Source organism: Pan paniscus, chromosome 7, assembly GCF_029289425.2.
Source record: "Pan paniscus chromosome 7, NHGRI_mPanPan1-v2.0_pri, whole genome shotgun sequence".
NCBI classification, from domain to species: Eukaryota; Metazoa; Chordata; class Mammalia; order Primates; family Hominidae; genus Pan; species Pan paniscus.
In genome coordinates, this window is record NC_073256.2 from 18491591 (window position 1) to 18510917 (window position 19327).

Sequence of the window (19327 nt, forward strand, 5' to 3'; positions counted from 1 at the left end):
ACCATTTGACTCAGCCATCCCATTACTGGGTATATACCCAAAAGATTAAAAATCATGCTGCTATAAAGACACATGCACACGTATGTTTATGGCAGCACTATTCACAATAGCAAAGACTTGGAACCAACCTAAATGTCCAACAATGACAGACTGGATTAAGAAAATGTGGCACATATACACCATGGAATACTGTGTAGCCATAAAAAATGAAAATGAAGAGTTCATGTCAATTGTAGAAACATGGATGAAGCTGGAAACCATCATTCTCAGCAAACTATCTACCGCAAGGACCAAAAACCAAACACTGCATGTTCTCACTCATAGGTGGGAATTGAACAATGAGAACACATGGACACAGGAAGGGGAACATCACATACCAGGGACCGTTGTGGGGTGGGGGTCTAGGGAAGGGATACCATTAGGAGATATACCTAATGCTAAATGACAAGTTAATGGGTGCAGCACACCAACATGGCACATGTATACATACGTAACAAACCTGCACGTTGTGCACATGTACCCTAGAATTTAAAGTATAATAAGAAATATACATATATATATGAAATTAAAAAATAAAATAATAAAAAATAAACAAAAAAATGAAGACAGTGACCCCTGTGAATAGCCTGTGGACCCAGAATATGGATGGATCAGTCAAGGCAAAGCTCTTTCATTGTGTTCTCTTATTTATTCTTTTATACAACCACGAGTGAGCTGTTTATTCTGGGCACTGCATCCTTATCACTAAAGTAATTACAGGCAAAGGTTTGAAACTATCTGCCTAAAGGGAATTCAGAATTAGAATGCTCCATTTCTGGAGGGGTGTTCATAGGTACCTGTCAGCCCTCCTCTCACTTGGAGGGGGAGGGATTTCTGCACTGTGCCAAAAAATCATTGGAACTCAAAAGAAAAATGAAATATGTTTAAAGCACTTTTTTGAATATCATTCTTCTGCCAGGTCTTCCGCTGAAAACATGTGCATACTCTTTTAATTTAATACCTATAATTATCCTGTGAGGTTGTCTTCTCTTTTCCACTCTAGACAAAAAGAGGCTCAAGCTCCTACAACTAGTAGGTTCAACTCAAACCCAGGTCTCCAGACCTAAAATTGTATGTTCTTCCAGTTAAACCACATCTGCTTTGTGTTAACTTGATAAAACCAATGTTTGCGTAATCATTCTAAGATGTAAAGAATATTCATGAATGTTAAGCTAGCTGTTTGCTTATTTTTATTTGATGTTTATTGATTTCAAAAAATGACTGTTAGACCACTAAGTTTTAGCAAATTTAGGACAATGTACACTTTTTGCTTCATGTGATTGAGAAGTATGAAGTAACTCATGAGAACACATTCAAATTAATGGATTAACACCAAAGACACAGTCTTTCTATTTTAATGTAGTGATAGTTATTCTAAACATGAAACAAGCAACTTTAAATGTATAGATATTATATATTATATAATATATAATTTATATAATATATAATGCCTATATGTTATATATAATTTATGTAATATATAATGCCTATATGTTATATATACTTTATATAATATATATTTACATGTTACATGTAATATATATAACATGTAAATATTATATATAATATATAACATAATATATAATATATAAATTATATATTATATAAAATATATAGCTGTATGTTATATATTATATATAATATATAAATTATATATTATATAAAATATATAGCTACATGTTATATATTATATAAAACATACAAGCATGTTATATATCACATAATATATAAAATGTATAACATATAAGTACATATATATAAAATATATTTTTTCATCTGAATGACTCATAGTACTTTACAATTTTATTTAGATATAGGTTTTGGGATTTTTCTTTGCTTGCTAATTATGAACATATATTTTATCTTTTTTACTGGCCATCTAGAAACAAATGGCACTGTCTTTCTATATCATCATTGTTGAACCCAGTTGCAGATACTGATATGGTTTTGTTTTTTTTTTTAAGACGGAGTCTCGCTCTGTCGCCCAGGCTGGAGTACAGTGGCGCGATCTTCGCTCACTGCAAGCTCCACCTCCCGGGTTCACGCCATTCTCCTGCCTCAGCCTCCAGAGGAGCTGGGACCTGATACACTTTTAAAATAGAGACAGAGCTTGATGGCAGCCTAATTTTAGTCACCCTCATTCTCCTTGCTATAGATCATATTCCAAACTAGTATTTCCATCACGACTCTTATTACATTCAGAATTCTTACATACTTTATTGCAGTTCTAAATTCTCTTCTGAAATTTTAATGATGCCAGGAAGCACTTGGCCAAAGTGGACAATTAAACTCCCTTTGGAATAACCTGTGGTAGGAAAGTGAATACGGGAATCAATATTTTTGGACTGAAGTGAGCTCCACTTAGAAGGATCAGCATCATCCAAGCCCAGTTTTTGAAACAAAAATAAGGGATGTCTTCATTATAAAACGATTTACTGGGTTCATTATAGAAAATGCATGGCTGGATTTTTAAAGTGTTTTGATGTCATCATTTCAGTCACATTTAAATTGATGGATAAAATCAAATCCAAAGTTGCAAAATTGAAGCCATTGCCCTTGTTTTATACCAAAAATAGTGACTATAAAATAAAGTTGCCTCAGGGCTAATTGTACCCATTACGTTGAGTTTAATGACTCAGCAGTCTAGTTGTCTTTCCCCTGTAAAAATTTTTTGAATCTTCATTACACATCATCAAATTGTTACCTAAACACCAGGGGTCCTGTCTGGGTTCTGCTGCTCACTGCAGAGAACGCCAGTGACTGAGGTCATGATTACTGCCAAGGAAGAAGGCTTTAATCGGATGCTGCAGCCGAGGAGATAGGAGCTCAGACTCAAATCCACCACCCTGACCAACTAAAATTAGGAGTTTATATAGCAGGAAGAAAAATGTAACAATGGGTTACAAAACAGGAGTGAAGCATCTGGCATCGCATTGCCTGGATATGGTGATCTGGTGAGTTTCATTTCTTTGAGACTGTTTTTAGAGGCCTGGGGGTGCTTTTCTGAGGAAGGAAGTCAAAGAAAATCAATGCAATTTCAAGCCTTAAGATCAGAAGGGTCAATTTATTTCTTTTTTTTAAAACATGTTTTATTGCTTTATTTTTAATTTCTATGGGTACACTGAAGGTATATACATTTATAAAGTGCATGAGATGTTTTGACACAGGCATGCGATGTAAAATAATCACATCATGGAGAATGGGGTATCCATCCCATCAAACATTTATTGTTCATGTTACAAACAATCCAATACACTCTTTTAGTTATTTTAAAAAGTACAAATATTTTTTACTATATTCACCCTTTCCCATTTTGCTATCAAATAAAAGATATTATTCTTTCTTTCTTTCTATATTTTGTACCCATTAACCAACCAGTGCTCCTTGCCCCCACCCCTCACTATTCTTATCAGCCTCTGATAACCATCAGAAGGGTCAGTTTCTATGTTTGTCAAAAAGAAAAAAAAAACTGTCTATGGGACTATTAGGTAGGTTTCAAAATTCTTATTTGAAATTAAGCTTGGGCTTGTTTCTGTGAAATTAGAGTGTGGGTCACCCCCTTGAGTTACTGACTTCACGGATAATCAGAGCACTGGGAATACAAGCTAGGAAAGGCACCGTCAACAGATGTGTCATTGACAGCCAACACTGTGACTTTCAGGAAGTGCCTCCACGTCTCTACGCTTGTCTTCACTTTTCTAGGATAGGGAGGTGCCGCTACACTGAAGATGAGAGTTGCATCCTGCGTGACTTCTCTATTTGCTGGTGGATGGGTTAAGAATATGCCACCCCACCATATGCTGCTCTGGCATTTTTAAATTAAAGACGCTTAAAAAAAAGCCAGTTACAAGATCATGTCATTCTGTTCATTGAAAGCAGGAGATAGAATTCCCATGCGAAATATACTGTCTTGATACCAAAAGGGAAGCAGTGTTCTTATCATCAAGCACAGAAAAATGAAGCCCAGGGATATCTGTACAAACAAACCTTGCTACACTAACACTTATCCACCTGGTCACTTCTCTAGCCGATCCCTTACCCTCGCCCAAGTCCCTTGGCCTTGCTACGTTTCACAAGCAAACATTCTTTGTCCAAGCCAGTCTATCAGTGGCTGGTTGTAACTGTTTCTGTGGATCTTCATTTCCTTATGAGGGCTCCCAGGCCACATGAAATTTGCATTAAATAAACCTGCATGCTTTTCTCCTGTTAATCCTTCTTAGGTCAATTTAGTTCTTGGGCCGTAAGACGACAGAGTAGAGCTTTGTCTCCCCTACACTGGGGGGTATCTTTTCCATATCCACATAGAAGAAGCTTGTTCAAACATATCAGGACATTCAGGAGAGACGTGACTGATCAAGTAGGGGTGGATGCTGGATATAAAAGAATTAGGAGGATATGACAGTATTGGATATGAAATACCAAATGTATGTCCAATAAAATGTAGGATCGTATACTAATTTAAAACCACAAATACAAGCGTGATATAAGCATCACACCTCTGAATGCACCTCCGTGCAGCACATAGGAAGGCAACCTTCCATCTTGGTTTGCCCAGGGCAGGTCCACATTCACTTTGTTGCTTTTAAGTCCAGCTTAGCATTTCCAGGACCAAAAAAGTCTGTGGTTACCCCATGTATGATGGATGAAAAGGTGATCTGCTCCCTGTAATGCTGCAGAAGGCTGACTCTGTCCCCTTTCTATTAAAATCCATGGTGAGCAGGGATATGGAACTCTGCATTTCTAATTTTAGGCTGGAAAACTTGCCTCTCAAGTAAATTATGGAAGCAGAGCCCTTATTGAGAAAGCAATAAAACAGTAAGATCTATTTACAAAAAGCAACCATCTCAATTTTAATTTTCTCTACTTTTCTTCCAGATATTCTCTGTATAAATGCTATATTTTTCTTCCAGTTTCATTGAACTGCTCCTGTAGGGATCTCTTTGAAGATTTCAGTGGGTGCCGAGCACTGTGTCCTTGTTCATTTGTGCTGAGTGGTGCATGCTAGGACCCAGGCTCCCTGAGCCCCACCGTGCTAATTGATGGCTGGTGGCCTTTGGAAGCACGCTGCTATCTTGAAGACAGCAGGGCCTTGAGTAACGGCCAAGTCTGGCCTGTAAAAACACTTGATCTTTGCTCCACTTAAGTCTCTCGAGAAAGAAAGGTAGCACCGCTCTCTCAGTCCACTCTTGCTCTCCACTCAGTGAGGACCAGAGTCTGTATTGATGACCTGGGGACAGGTCAGCTGTGAGCTCTGAGTAAATGCCTCTCTGCACCTCCTACCAATCCTTTGTTTCCTTTTCCATCATCATATTTGCTTATCTGAATTTTAAGGCTTCTCTCTTTTAAATCTGCAAATTTTCAGCGTGACCGAAATGGATTGCTTTGCTCACTGCATCTGCTTTTTGTTCTTCAGGAAGCTCAGCAGGCTGGAACCACTGAACACTTAGTGTGCTTATCTGCTTCGAAGTAATTGCAATACCTTATATTTAGACACAATAAAAATACATGAGAGAGCTGGGCATAAATTGGACACAATAAATACTTGTTGCATGAGTAAGTGGGCAAAGATGATAGTATAATTTTTTTTCAAAATTACAAATATTGTCTCTTTTCTTTTGAAATGGACTATAATAGAGGTGTAAAGGACCAATTTTAAATGTGCTAAGCCTTACAAATGCCAGTAGAAAGTTTAATCATCCAGTGATATTTATAAAGGAGGAATTGAGAACTAGAGGTGCTTTGCATTTAGATTTTAGACTTTGAAACTGCTACATGATTTGAGGCAAATGACTCATCCTGTGTGTCTCTGTTCCCTAATGTCAAATGAGGAAATGTAGTTATAATGAAAAGTTACTCTTTATCACATGTGCAAAACTTAACTACAATGCATGTGCTTAATAAATGTTAGCAATATTCATAATTATTATTTATACAATAAAATATTGGGGAAAAGGCCACTTGGCAAAAATACAAATTCTAGATTTTTCAGTGAGATGAAATTTCGTGGCGGTTCTGCAATATTTCTGTAGGGAACTCTGAATTTCTTTCTCCTCAGTTAAAAAATATTTACATTTAAAAGTTTCTAGGTGAAAATGTAGCATAATACAGATTCTGACATGCTAGAGTATACTGTAATACTATAGTAAATAAAACAGTGTAATAGTGGTTAATTAACTGATTGTAATCAATTAAAAAGAATAGAGAGGTCAGAAATAGACTCACTGAGATCTCTGACAAAGGAGCAAACTTAAAAAGTTAAAAAAAGTGAAAATTAAGTAATTAAATGACTGAAATATTACAAAATTAAAAAGGGTTACTTCACTTTCGAGGCTCTGCATAGAGTTATGTACAATATTCTGATTTTATAAGCAGGAATCTAAGGGTCATCTAAGTAAAGATGTGACTGATACACTTATTCCCAACTCATCATAAAATGAGAAAAATAACAGCAACCAAACAACTCCATGCTTTGGTTTAAGTTGTGAGACGACGCGCTCTAAGGTTGGGAACATGTCATGATTTTCAGGGAGCTGCAGACAAGTTGCTACACACCTCCCCATCTTCTAATTTATCTACACTTACCATGAAGTGAATCATGGAACTTGCAGCTGAGCGTCAGGAGCCTGTGACTAACATTGGACTAAGCCATCTCCGGATGATCTAGTTAACTCCTGTATTGTCCTCCCCTCATACCACCCTTGCTGATGCCATCAGAAATGCCACAGTCCCCTTTGGTTATAGAATGTTTCAGGAAGAAAGGAAATGGCAGGATAGTTAGAAGTAATTATGGATAGACGTAGAAAGATTCTTGAAGACAGGAAAGTGTTTTTATTCTCAGTCTGCTCATACATTTCCATTTTCTTCTGTTCCCGTAGGAGCCATTTCCATTGACTGTGTCTTTAACATTCACCTAAGGACAGTTCACTTCACTCTTAGTCCACCGAACAGAAATATTTAGAGTGTGCTTACTATGTGGCAGGCCTGGTTCTGAATGCCTTACATGAGTCATCTCCTTTAATCCTCACATCAACCCTATGAGTAAAGTACTATAATCAATCCCTTTTGAGCGATGAAAACATGATCACTAAATAAAGCAGAGGCCCAGAGATATAAAGTGATTTTCACAAAGTTACAATCTATTCACTGGAGACACCATGATTCCAAACTACTGGGCTCAGAAAGAACATGAGCTTTATATCAGATATTTCCTCCAGCATTTCATATGGATATTGATTCAAATTAAATAAAGCTGCAAATACTCATGTTCATCAATTAAGTAGTAAAAGTGCTATACAGTGTCACCAGTAAGTACTGACCTATGCCTAATATTTTAACAAGGTAAGGGTGGCCAGTAAATGGAGTTCTTGCTTTAGCAAACATAAAAGAATAATAAATGTAATCCAAACATTGATCTAGGCTGGGCGTAGTGGCTAACATCTGTAGCCCCAGCACTTTAGGAGGCTGAGACAGGAGGATCACTTAAGCCCAGGAGTTTGAGACCAGCCTGGGCAACACGGCAAGGCCCTGTCTCTACAAAAAATACAAAAATTAGCCAGGCATGGTGGTGTGCACCTGTAATCCCAGCTACTTGGGAGGAGGCTGAGTCAGAAGGATCGTTTGAGCGCAGGAGGTGGCAGTGACCGAAGATCGCACCACTGCACTGCAGCCTGGGTGACACGAGACTCTGTCTTAACAAAACAAAAATTACCTGAATCTAAAATTTGCTAGCCTTTGATAAAATATTTGAAGCAATTTCTTCTGCATGTGGGTAAACTATCACAGTTGTGTTCAAGGCTTCTCAACATGTGGGGCAATGCAATGTCTGTACTAATTAGGGGACACCTCCCAAATAGACTGTTAGTCATCATCTACTTTTCAATTAGCCAACCCTGGCAAGTGTTTTTACATCAATGAGATGTGATTCAACAGTACTGTGATGATATCATAGCTTCCAATCTCAAAATATTATTTCGCTAATTTCTCCTCAGGGGGTGTGTGGAGTTGTAGGAAGGCTAGAGAAGTACATAAAGCCCATAGCTGATACATCTTTGCCACAGTTTGTACTGAGATACTCTTAAATGTTTTCTTACTTTTATAAGATAAAGTTTAATTTATAAAAAAAAGAAATAGTCATATTTTAATTTTCTAAACTAGCAAAATTGAGGTTCTTTGAATAGGTGGTCTAATTACCCAAATACATTGATTTCATTAATGTATAAATAAATTAAATAACAATAAATAAATTGAATAATTAAATAAATTAAAGTAAAAGTCGGCCCCATTATTTGACTGGTTAATGCATGTTTGTGTGTGAGGGTGGGGAGTGCCGACGGGTTTCATCTTTACCCTGGTACTAAAATGTCTTTTTCTCTGTAACACACACGGCAACATCCTCTAGCAAAACTGTATCAATGGTCCAGGCTTGGTGGCTCACACCTGTAACTCCAGCACTCTGGGAGGCCGGGGCAGGCGGATCACCTGAGGTCAGGAGTTTGAGACCAGCCTGACCAACATGGTGAAACCACGTCTCTACAAAAAATACAAAAAATTAGCCGGGCACGGTAACAGGCACCTGTAATCCCAGCTACTCAGGAGGCTGAAGCAGGAGACCACTTGACCCTGGGAGGCGGAGGTTGCAGTGAGCCGGGATCCTGCCACTGCACTCCAGCATGGGTGGCAGAGCAAGACTCTGTCTCAAAAAACAAAACCAAACAAAAAAAAAACAAAAAAGAAAAACAAAACAAACAAAAAACTGTATCAGTGAAGAGAAGATTGACGCTTCCTTTATGCAACACAGTCTGTAATTTCTATTTCAATATTTCAATGCAAGGCATCTAGAAACTTGGCATAGCCAAGGAGGAAGCTCAGGACCTACCTGAATGAATAATTGTATTTACACATAACTTTATAATCTTCCAACCTTTGGCTTCTATCCTATCCTAACAAAAATATATAACAACTGACAGTGTTCCTAAGTACCCTTTCGTGGCAGGCACTGGGCTAAGTATTTTTATAGCAATGTAATAAATAAATAAAACCCTATAAGGTAAATATCGCTATTTTAGAATTTGAGAAAATGAGGCTCAATACCATTTTTTAAACATTTCTCTTTGGTTTAAAAAAAAGAGGCAGTTGCAGTGATCTAAAAATATGATGAAAGAGAGTCTGTAACTTGCATATTTTCAGGCAGAATTTGAATCTATGATTTCTGTGGCTTCAAGATTAAGCATGTTTCACTGTGAAAGCACACTCTAATATTATTTTAATCAAGAGCTCTCATTTCACTCCCCTGGATGACGGTCTTTGTCCAGCTCATGAGACAGGATGCTGGGCATCTGGTCTCATCATCAGCAGAACCGTCACTCAGCGATCTGCCTGCTCCGGGTGAGATCGCAGTCATCTTCGCAATCATCCTCTGACTCATATGGAGAGGCCTGGCGAAGCCACTGCATCCCCGTCTCTTACTCCAGCCGCTAATGACCATGGCCCTACAACATTGTTTCTCCTGACTTTACGTTGTTATGCCCTATACACCTCAGTGTCCTGGGGCAAAATCCTTCACAGCCCCCTTAGTCGCTATCCTGAGATTTCACCAACACCACCACAATTTGTATACACCCCACTGAACTTGAAGGTACGACCACATACCCAAAAGAAGAGACTCAGGGAAACAGACTCAGGAAAGAGACTCGCTGCTTTCTGTGGAGCTTGTCACCTCTAACGTGCCTCCTTCGACCCAAGCCACCAGACATTTACACTTTAACAACAATTTTTTTTTTTTTTTGAGACGGAGTCTCCCTCTGTCACCCAGGCTGGAGTGCAGTGGCGTGATATCGGCTCACTACAACCTTCACATCCTGTGTTCTCTCCTGCCTCAGCCTCCCGAGTATCTGGGATAACAGGCATGTCACCACACACAGCTCATTTTTGTATTTTTCGTAGAGGTGGGGTTTCACCATGTTGGTCAGGCTGGTCTCGAACTCCTGACCTCAAATGATCTGCCTGCCTCGGCCTCCGGAAGTGCTGGGATTACAGGCGTGAGCCACCACGCCTGGCCACAACAATTTCTGAGAATGAACTTTTGTGAGGCCCACGTGCCTTTTACTATAGGCTATTCTGACACCTCTGGACCCTAATATGCATGGCAAAAATATTATTAGCAATTAGTAATATTTCTTTGGAAAAATGTTAATATTATAATGGTACTTTTATCTTTATATCCTAACAAAATGCCATTCAATTATCAAAATAGAAGGGTAAAAAAAAGTGATGCTGTTTTTTTGTGTGATTAACTTGGATATGACTTCTTTATCATCAAAAGTAACATTAATATTATATTGGTAAACTCTTAAGAAGGTTTACAATATTAAAGTTCTTCTTAATAATAATCAGGCATACATTTATTCTAGATGTTGAATACAAATCAATACATAGAGATAAATAGATACCAATAGATACAGTCACCCACACTGTGTCACGTAATTTGCTATAGTGAGTAAAATTGGTCAGGAGTCAATGAATCAATACTGTTCATCAAATGCTTGTCACGACAACAGGCATAATATGTTCTGGGTATATAACCAAGTAGGATGCAAGGTCACTTATCAATGAGATTATATTCTAGGAGAAAATGAAATATATATACGATAATTTTTTTTTTCAATTATTGTCAGATGTCCAAGAAATGATAAAATCCGAGTAATGTGGAATATAATGACTTTTGTTAAGAGTGTGGGGTAGGCTGACAATTGTGGGTGGGCTGACTTAGCTGGGTATTGATATGAGGAGTTGATACTGAAATTGCTGGTCAAATTATGGGAGCAGGCAGCCACCTGGAGATTCATTTATCCATTATACATATCGTTACTGAGCCCTACAATGTCCCCAGCACAGTTCTACAGTGAATAGAACACTAAAATCCCCACCCTTATTCCATGAGAGAGACAATAAACAAAAAAAATAAATGTGTACATATATGTAATTATTAGGTAATAAAAAGATATAAAGAGAAAAATGAAACAGAACGGGAATTAGAAAATGTGTGTGTTGTGTGTGTTATGTTTGTTATGGTGTGTGTGTTGTATGTGTGTTTTGTGTGTATTGAATATAGATGTGTGTTGGCGTCTTGTGTGTGTGTGTTGTGTTTGTTATGGTGTGTGTGTTGTGTGTGTTAGGGTATATTATGTACTGTATGTGTGTTTCGTGTATGTTGAATATAGATGTGTGTTGGCGTCTCGTGTGTGTGTGTGTGTTGTGTTTGTTATGGTGTGTGCATCGTGTGTTGGGTATAGGGGTGTGTGTGTGTTGGGTATGTGTGCTGTTAGTGTGTGTGTGTTGTGTGTGTTGGGGTATTATGTGTTGTGTGTGTGTTGGGTATGTGTGTTGTGTTAGTGTGTGTGTGTTGTGTGTGTTGGAGTGTTATGTGTTGTGTGTGTGTTGGGTATAGGTGTGTTTGCTGTGTGTGGCGTGGTGTGTGTGTACATGCTGGAGAGGGGCTCACAGATCTCACCAACAAGGTGAATGTGTCCATAGATGGGGCAGGGACCTTTGAAACCCAAGGAGGCCATAGCTCTGTCATGGAGTCCAGGAAGAGCCTGGTCATGCTCAGGTGTCCACACCTCACTTCCTAGACGTCGGCTTCCAGGAGCACAGCAGCATGGCTGAGCAGACAGACAGGGGTCACTAAGACTGAGGATTTTCCCAAACTGACACCCAGAAGACTGATCAACAGCCCTGCCTGCTGCACACCAGGGAGTAACTGTGTCAGGCAGACAGCTGCATACATGAGTCTGGGGAAGAGGGCCAGGCCGAAAACACCATCTGGGAAAGCATCTGCATAAAGACAGTCTTTAAGATCAGGAGGCCGGGTGAGATCCCCAGGTTCAGGTTGAGTGGAAGGCCAGGCCCGAGACTCCCCACCATGCAGAACACAGGAGAAAAGGAAGGACCCAGCCCTGGGCATGAAAAGGAGGCTGGGTGGGTGGACACAGCAGGGGAGGAGGTGCTCCACTGAACTGGTGTGGGCTCTAGAGGGAACGGAAGGGGAGAGCGTGGAGGAAGCAGGTGCCATTCTGCTTCGAAAGCAACACCAAAAAAAGAAGTGGAAAGAGTGGTCCAAGCAGAAGTAACAGAATGTGCAGGGAGCCAGGGGAAAGCAGCAAGGAATTAGCCAGGACGTGAAGCAATACCGGATCCTAAAGACCACAGAAACCTGCTGGATTCATTCTGGGTGTGAGGGGAAATCGCAGCTCATTAGCACCACGTGTAGCTTGCCAGTTCAGTATGTCAAGAAAAGTAGTGAAAATTGTATCCTATCTGAGTTTTTAAAGATGATTAGGACATTAGCTGAAGACATGAAAGGGAATTTGGAAGGGAAAAAGTGACGTGGAAGAAAGAACATCACAAAAGAATTGGAGGCCGTGTGTGTGTGTGTGTGTGTGTGTGTGTGTGTGTGTGTGTGTGTGGTTATTTAAGAAGTGTAGTGCAAGGATACTGCAGGAGCACAGGGGGACATATTTCCAAGGACCTTGAAGACACTGTCTGAAAACCAGGTTTATCTTATAGATGCAATAAACGCTGGAAGACTTTGGAACATGGGCAAGGATATTAATCCATCTAAAATTATGGTGCTGCAATGCGGAATTTGCAAGCTAATGCCCTTTACCAAAAAACACTTAATTTCCTGTAAGAAATGCCAAGTAACCACACACACACAAAAAGAATTACTTAACGTGTCCTGTATGCTAAACCTCACTTTTATTAGGTACACTCCAATTAATCCTCTTGATAGATTGAATATTAATATAAAACCATGAGAAATAAAAATCTGGCTTCATCTTATGATAATTAGCATTTATCACAGATACAGAAGAGAACAATAATATAATATTTATTCATTGCTTTCCAACAAATAAAAGAATAATATTATTTTGAAGGATGATAGTACTAGAGGAAAATGTTCACGTGTTTCACAAAAGCATCCAGAAAGGAAATTTAGGTTGAAATATGTTAAAAATAATGATTAGAAAGATTCTAGCAAATTGTATTTAAAAGTCAGTAAAACAGCAGTTTGGCTGGAAGGAAGGATGAGAGCTAAACCCTAGTCTGAGCATATTCAATACATGATGAACTGGATTCACATTACAAATCAACCAGCAAACACTTTTCCAACTTAAAATTGCATTTTTTGTTTCATTTCACAGAAATTACCATTATATTTTTTACAAGATACATTCATTGTACTCATTTGATATCCTTCTAATTATTTTCTATCTTTGTAAGAACAAGACAAATCAGACCTTCCAAAAACTACACTTGAAGATATGGGATAGTTTTTTCCAATGTTGGAAATGTGACTTGTGGAAGACCTACCATTTGTATATTTGCACCTGTGCAAAAAAAAAGCCTGTTAAGATTTTCTTATAGGGGGACAGGGAATGAGACATTTCCTACATATCAGTTACCTCGAATTTTCACTTGAAGCCATGATTTTCCCAGATACATAATGAACGTATCTTCTTCGGATGTCACATGGTTGATGTTATTCCATATGCCTTTCAAACTGACAGTTCAAACCATAAAATAGGCAATTCAGACAGGCACATTGCTCTTCCTGCAAGTATTCTAATAAGAATAATATGCAGTGCATGCAAAATATGGTGCCTTCCATCTCTGAACCACTTCACTAATTACACAATGTGTTCACCTTGGCTTATCTCTTTGACTTGTCATATACTTTCACATATCTTCAAACATGACTTAGTTTTCTTCTCTGACATAAGCTACCATGGAGTGCTTCTTCACATCTCTTCTCTGTGAATATAATGCAAATGTAGTGAACCCAACGGATGTGACGAAAGAAATGCTAAAGCAAATCAATATAATTGTTTGGTGTAATTAAATGATCTAATTTAATCCAAGTAGTGTGGTAATAAATTTGGGCAGATCAGAAAAAAAAGTGAGCACTTTGGAAGATTCAAACGTCATCATTATATAACCCTGATGCACATTAAAGCTCATCCATTTTGCAGATAAGACAACAGTCAGTAAGGGAAGTCCAATTGTCCATTTTAATCCTTAAAGTGTAGGATCAAGTTATAAACTAGAGGTCAAGAATATGGAAAAAAGGTCAACAGGAGTTTGTAAAATATATTTCTTCTACTCTTTATCATTTGAATTAAAATGTATTCCCATAGTTTAAATTCCCTTATTTCTATATTAGTGTAGCTCATGTGAACTCCCATGAAAATAGATTTATGAAAGAGAACACTTTATCAGTCGCTTTGCCTTCCATATATGGGCCACGTGGACTACAGAGTTTGGGACTGTAGATTGTAGGGGCCCCAGGATCCAGGAGGTCATGGGTTCTGGTGAATGTGGTCACATTCCTCTTCCACTGAGGGCAGACACAAGGTAGCAGCTTCTCCTGATGCCATGAATAATTGCAGGCCCAATATTGCTCGGTCATCAATAATCAGCATAATCATCATTCAGTCTAAAGTGGCTTTTTTGTTTTTGAAACTTTTCATTCAGTGAGGCTAAATTATCAAGTCTGGGCAAAACTGATTTCTCTCTGGAAAATGGAAGTCAGTTTCAATTTCATGATTCTGTAATTCTATAAGCACTCTAATGAAAGGATTTCACCTGAAAACATTTTCGGTTTTCTCCTTACACCTTTAAAATGTGTTTTAAATATAACGAGGCTTAAGATATATGTACTTTTTCTGAATTCCCTTTGATCATCTGTGTTCATCTTGATATTTAACTCTTGGTCTCTTCATTATGTTTATATCAAGGCTAATTAATTATCTTGCTGACTTAGTTTCCTTGTGTATAAAATGGAATTCTTTAATTGATAAGAAAGCCTCATTGATTAGTTTTTAAAGTTTCTGACTTTAGTTACTCACTAACAAAGACTTGATGATGTAAGATGATTTTATTACAACAATATAGCAGTTCCCCCTTCTGACTGCTGCTGGAATTGTTTTGACTCTGTGGGCGCCAAACATGAATCATTCATAATCCGCCAGAGGTTCAGAGATTGCCTCATCCAATTACATAGGAATAGAAAGTAATTTAGTTATTTTCTTATATAAAATTTGATGAAAATTCATGTGTTACATTGCACTTCTAAAAAGTAGTGATGGAAATGCTAAAATTTATACTTCCTTTTTCAGGTCTGCCATCATCTCTAGGTTGTTTCTCATTCACTATTTGAGGTAAAAGAATGTGCTCTCTAGCCATTACGCAAAGTGAGTTTTTCCCTTTAGTGAATCAATTATATTCTTTAATTGTATGCGGAAACCACTTGAAAAGCATTTTACTTCTATGGTTACAATTCAATTTAACCACCTGTAATCCAATCAGGCTATACATTGTTTTATGTATTTTAATAGAACCTTTTTTCTGGTTATTTAAAAAATTATGTGATGTAAACGGTATGATGAATAATTGACGAAACATCTTGTTTTGCTTCTAGTTACCAGTGATGCTGTTCTCAAATGGATCTAGACAGCAATCCCCTTCACAGCAATATTTTCCATAGCACTTGAAAAGATATTTTAGCTCCTGCAGTGACAAAGGCCTGTTTAGAAACTGGAAGCATAATTTACTTACCTGACTGATGAAGCATTTTTTACATCTACTATATTTGTTTTATACGGAGATGGATCTTTGCTAAGAAAACAGGGTCTTTAACAATTGCAAAACTCCAAATTATTACATTTTATGATGGAGCAAAGTAGATTAGAGCAATTATCCTTCTTGTTTTATTAAGCCTTTATACTACTGTTAGAGGTTAATGGGGCTATTATTTTTCCCACCGTCAAAATCGGCTTTAAAGCAAGACCTACAGCACTTAGTGCTAGAAATCTGGCACACGGATTAGCAGGCATGCCTGCTTCTGCAGCAGTGTTAGAAATCACTCTGGCCTACTACCATTCAGATAAATCACACGTTCCTAATACAGCACTCGCGTCCCTAAAAGCAAGACCTGATGATGAGAGGCATTTCTGGCAATCTAGTAACACGCCTGGTATTCCTTAATAATATTATTGTGAAGCAAAATGTGTTTCTCATAGATGAGTAAAGAAGATCGTGTTCATTATCGAAGATTATCCATATGCAGACTAATAGAGTGAAAATATATCTGGTTATCTGGAAAATTATGGCCTGATGAAAATGTCCGTGGGAAAATGATTTCTTAAATAAAGTTTCTGAGCTTGAAACTACATAAGCATCATTTGCAATTGATAGGATTAGGGGACATGTCACAACTTCCATTCTCTGGTATCCTGGGTTCTGAGTCAGGCATCCAGGCTGATGAAGGTCCTCACTCAATTCTCCTTTCCTTTCATCCCACCCTCCTTTTACCCACATCCCATCTCAAGCTCTGGATCGAGCGAATCACTCTGCAGAAAGGCAGCATGCATTTCGCTGAAATTCTTCAAATGACCTTCCTAAAAGCAAGCATGTCTCAGCCATTGACTCAGTAACAAATGAACTCCTTCAGCAGTGGGATGGAGGAAAATTAGTACATTACACTGTGTTTTCTGACTGACTAGAGCACCCAATGTAGACTGACAATTAGTTTTTATTACCAGCTGCTATCACCTTGTGACAGAAACTTGAAAAATTTCTCATAATTTTCCTGTTTCCTTCCATGCAGTGGATATCATGATTCTGAAACTAGTGTGTTTTATTGACATGGATGAATTATTTAATTATTTGTGCTTTTCTCCATACAACACATAACATTTTGATAATGGGCACAGTTTTGTCTTAGCCAGTACCTAGCAAGTCTATAGATAAGACACTTCAGCCACGGAGGAAGTCCTTTAACGAGGACTTGGTGGCGCCTCACATGGCCCTGCTTTCCTACGGCTTTCCATCCTCTGTTTCTATGGATTTCTATATTTTATGGGTTGATCTACTAATATTTTGAAAGACAGTGAATTTCCATTTTTACTCAATCATCAGTAAATGTTACTACCGTTATGACAGCACTCTGTGTGACAAATATTTACTGGTGATCTGAAACACTATAAGACTATAATTTCCCCTGGGGAAGGAACAGATGCTGATCATCTTTATGACAGCTTCTGGATGCTCCGCAACGAAGGACTGTTGAATGCGTGAGTGAAGATGTGAAATATAAAAATCTAATTGAAGAAAAACATAAGCACCCTCTTCCCACACGACACATCAGCCCATAACCACATCCCTGGGTTATATCCCATAGCTACATCCCTGGGTTATATCCCATAACTACATCCCTGGGTTATATCCCATAACTGCATCCCTGGGTTATATCCCATAACTACATCCCTGGGTTATTCAATTCACCACCTGAGCATCTGTTGTGTTCCTGAGACTCTTATAAATTCTTAGTAGAGATCAGAGAACAAAGTAGAAAATACGCCTGCCCTCATAAGAATGATACAAAGGGCTTTGCAGATGTTGGGGGAAGAGTGGGAGTGGGGCGAGGGATACAAGACAACAAATATGGTGCAGCGTATACTGCTCAGGTAATGGGTGCACCAACATCTCACAAATCACCACTGAAGAGCTTACTCATGTAACCATATACCACCTGTACCCCAATAACTTATGGAAAAAATACGAAAAATAATTTTTTACAAAAGAAAATATACCTGCCCTCATGGAGTTCAGTTTATATTCTACTGGGAGATGTGAGAGAAATGAAACGAACAGGGTTACTTTATGTGTGTGTTTATGATACACACTCAAAAAAACATACACGTATATGTATATGTGATATGTTATAATAACTTAAAAAACACAAAAACAGAGCAAGTATCAGAAGAAGACAGAAGTTGGGGATGCTCAAGTCAACAGCCATACCACCCTGAATGCACCTGATCTCGGAACCTAAGCAGGGTTGGGCCTGGTTAGCACTTGGATGGGAGAAGTTGTGGATGCTCAAGATACATGATATTTAGTTAGGGTGATCAGTGACAGTGGCCAGAGAAAGCGAATTTTAAGAAACGATGTGAGGGAGGGAGGATGTGATATGGCTTCTTTGGGACATCATTTCAGGCTGAGGAGAGAGGAGAGCAAAGTCCCTGGGGTGTTGAGTGTCCAGTGTCCTCAAGAAACAGCCCAGAAACCAAGAGGACCAGGATGCAAGGGTGGGAGGAAAGGAGGTCTTTGGGTCTTCCTAAGGAATTTGGACTTATTCTGTCTGTGATGGGAAACGTTTGAGGGTCTGGAGAAGAGGAAGGATGTGGTTCTACTGATATTTCACCCAGATCCTTCTGGTTGCAGGGTGGGACTTTGTCAGGGCAGGGAGAGGCTGAGGATGACATGATGATACAGGTGAGGGGCGATAGTGGTTTGGGGGTAACAAGAAAGGCTTGGGATATGTTGGGGGGCAGTCAGGGCTCACCAAGAGGCCGGAGAGAGGGGTGGTGTGAAGGTCTAGGGACTGAATGGTGGAAGTCACAGGCTTCTTCTGTGACAGGTAAGAGTGAGAGAGATGCCTGTTACACATCAACGTGACTCTCAAGTAAGCCCGTGGATAGGAAGTTCTGGCCCATAGAAGAGAAATGCAGGTTAAGCCACGTAATCCACCTCAGTCCATTCTGGAATTGGATCATCTCGGGACAACTTTCCGAAGATGAATACGAGTAAGCTGGTTTTCTTCTCTCTTTATTTCTCATGGTAGCCCTATTCATGATAATTCATGACTTCTCTTTTCCTTTGTCTCAGCTTCTACAGATCCCAGAGAGAGAACAGTTACGAAAGTCTGTCCCCGGGCTGAACCGAACCTGCTGCTGGCGGTTATGGTGCTAAACTCAGAGGCTGACATGAGGGCAAGAGACTCTTCAGGATATAGGATTAAACCTTATTTTTTTTTTAGCATATTGGAATTTAACGATTAAGAGAAGATTACCCACTAGTGTATTTTATTTGTTCATAAATTATTCCAAACTTAAGACAACTAAAACTACGAATATTATAAGTAGATAAATACAGGTGGAAAATTATTTTCTGAAGTATATTTTGGAAAATGGTTCAACCAGTCAGGGTATTTAAAAAAGACAATCCAAACATTCTACAGTTACAATTACACCATTAAGTACATACAGTAATTGAGACATCACTTTATGTGGCCTTCTAAAAACAGAGATACAAGTTTTAAAATCTGCCCTTCCAAATTATGCCTGAGCCACAAGAAAAGCCAGAGGGAGATGGAACCACTGCGTGTCGTTATGAAGGACAAGAGTCCATCAGTTGCTTTTCATTAACTGAACTGTCTCTTTGGAAA

The 19327-nt window shown here is 38.6% G+C and overlaps 1 protein-coding gene across 2 annotated transcripts in view; it reads right to left on the reverse strand.

Annotated features, from left to right (window-relative positions):
• CSMD1 (CUB and Sushi multiple domains 1) overlaps positions 1–19327 on the reverse strand; it is a 2070470-nt gene that overhangs the window by 758244 nt on the left and 1292899 nt on the right. The gene's annotated exons all lie outside the window — the stretch shown is intronic.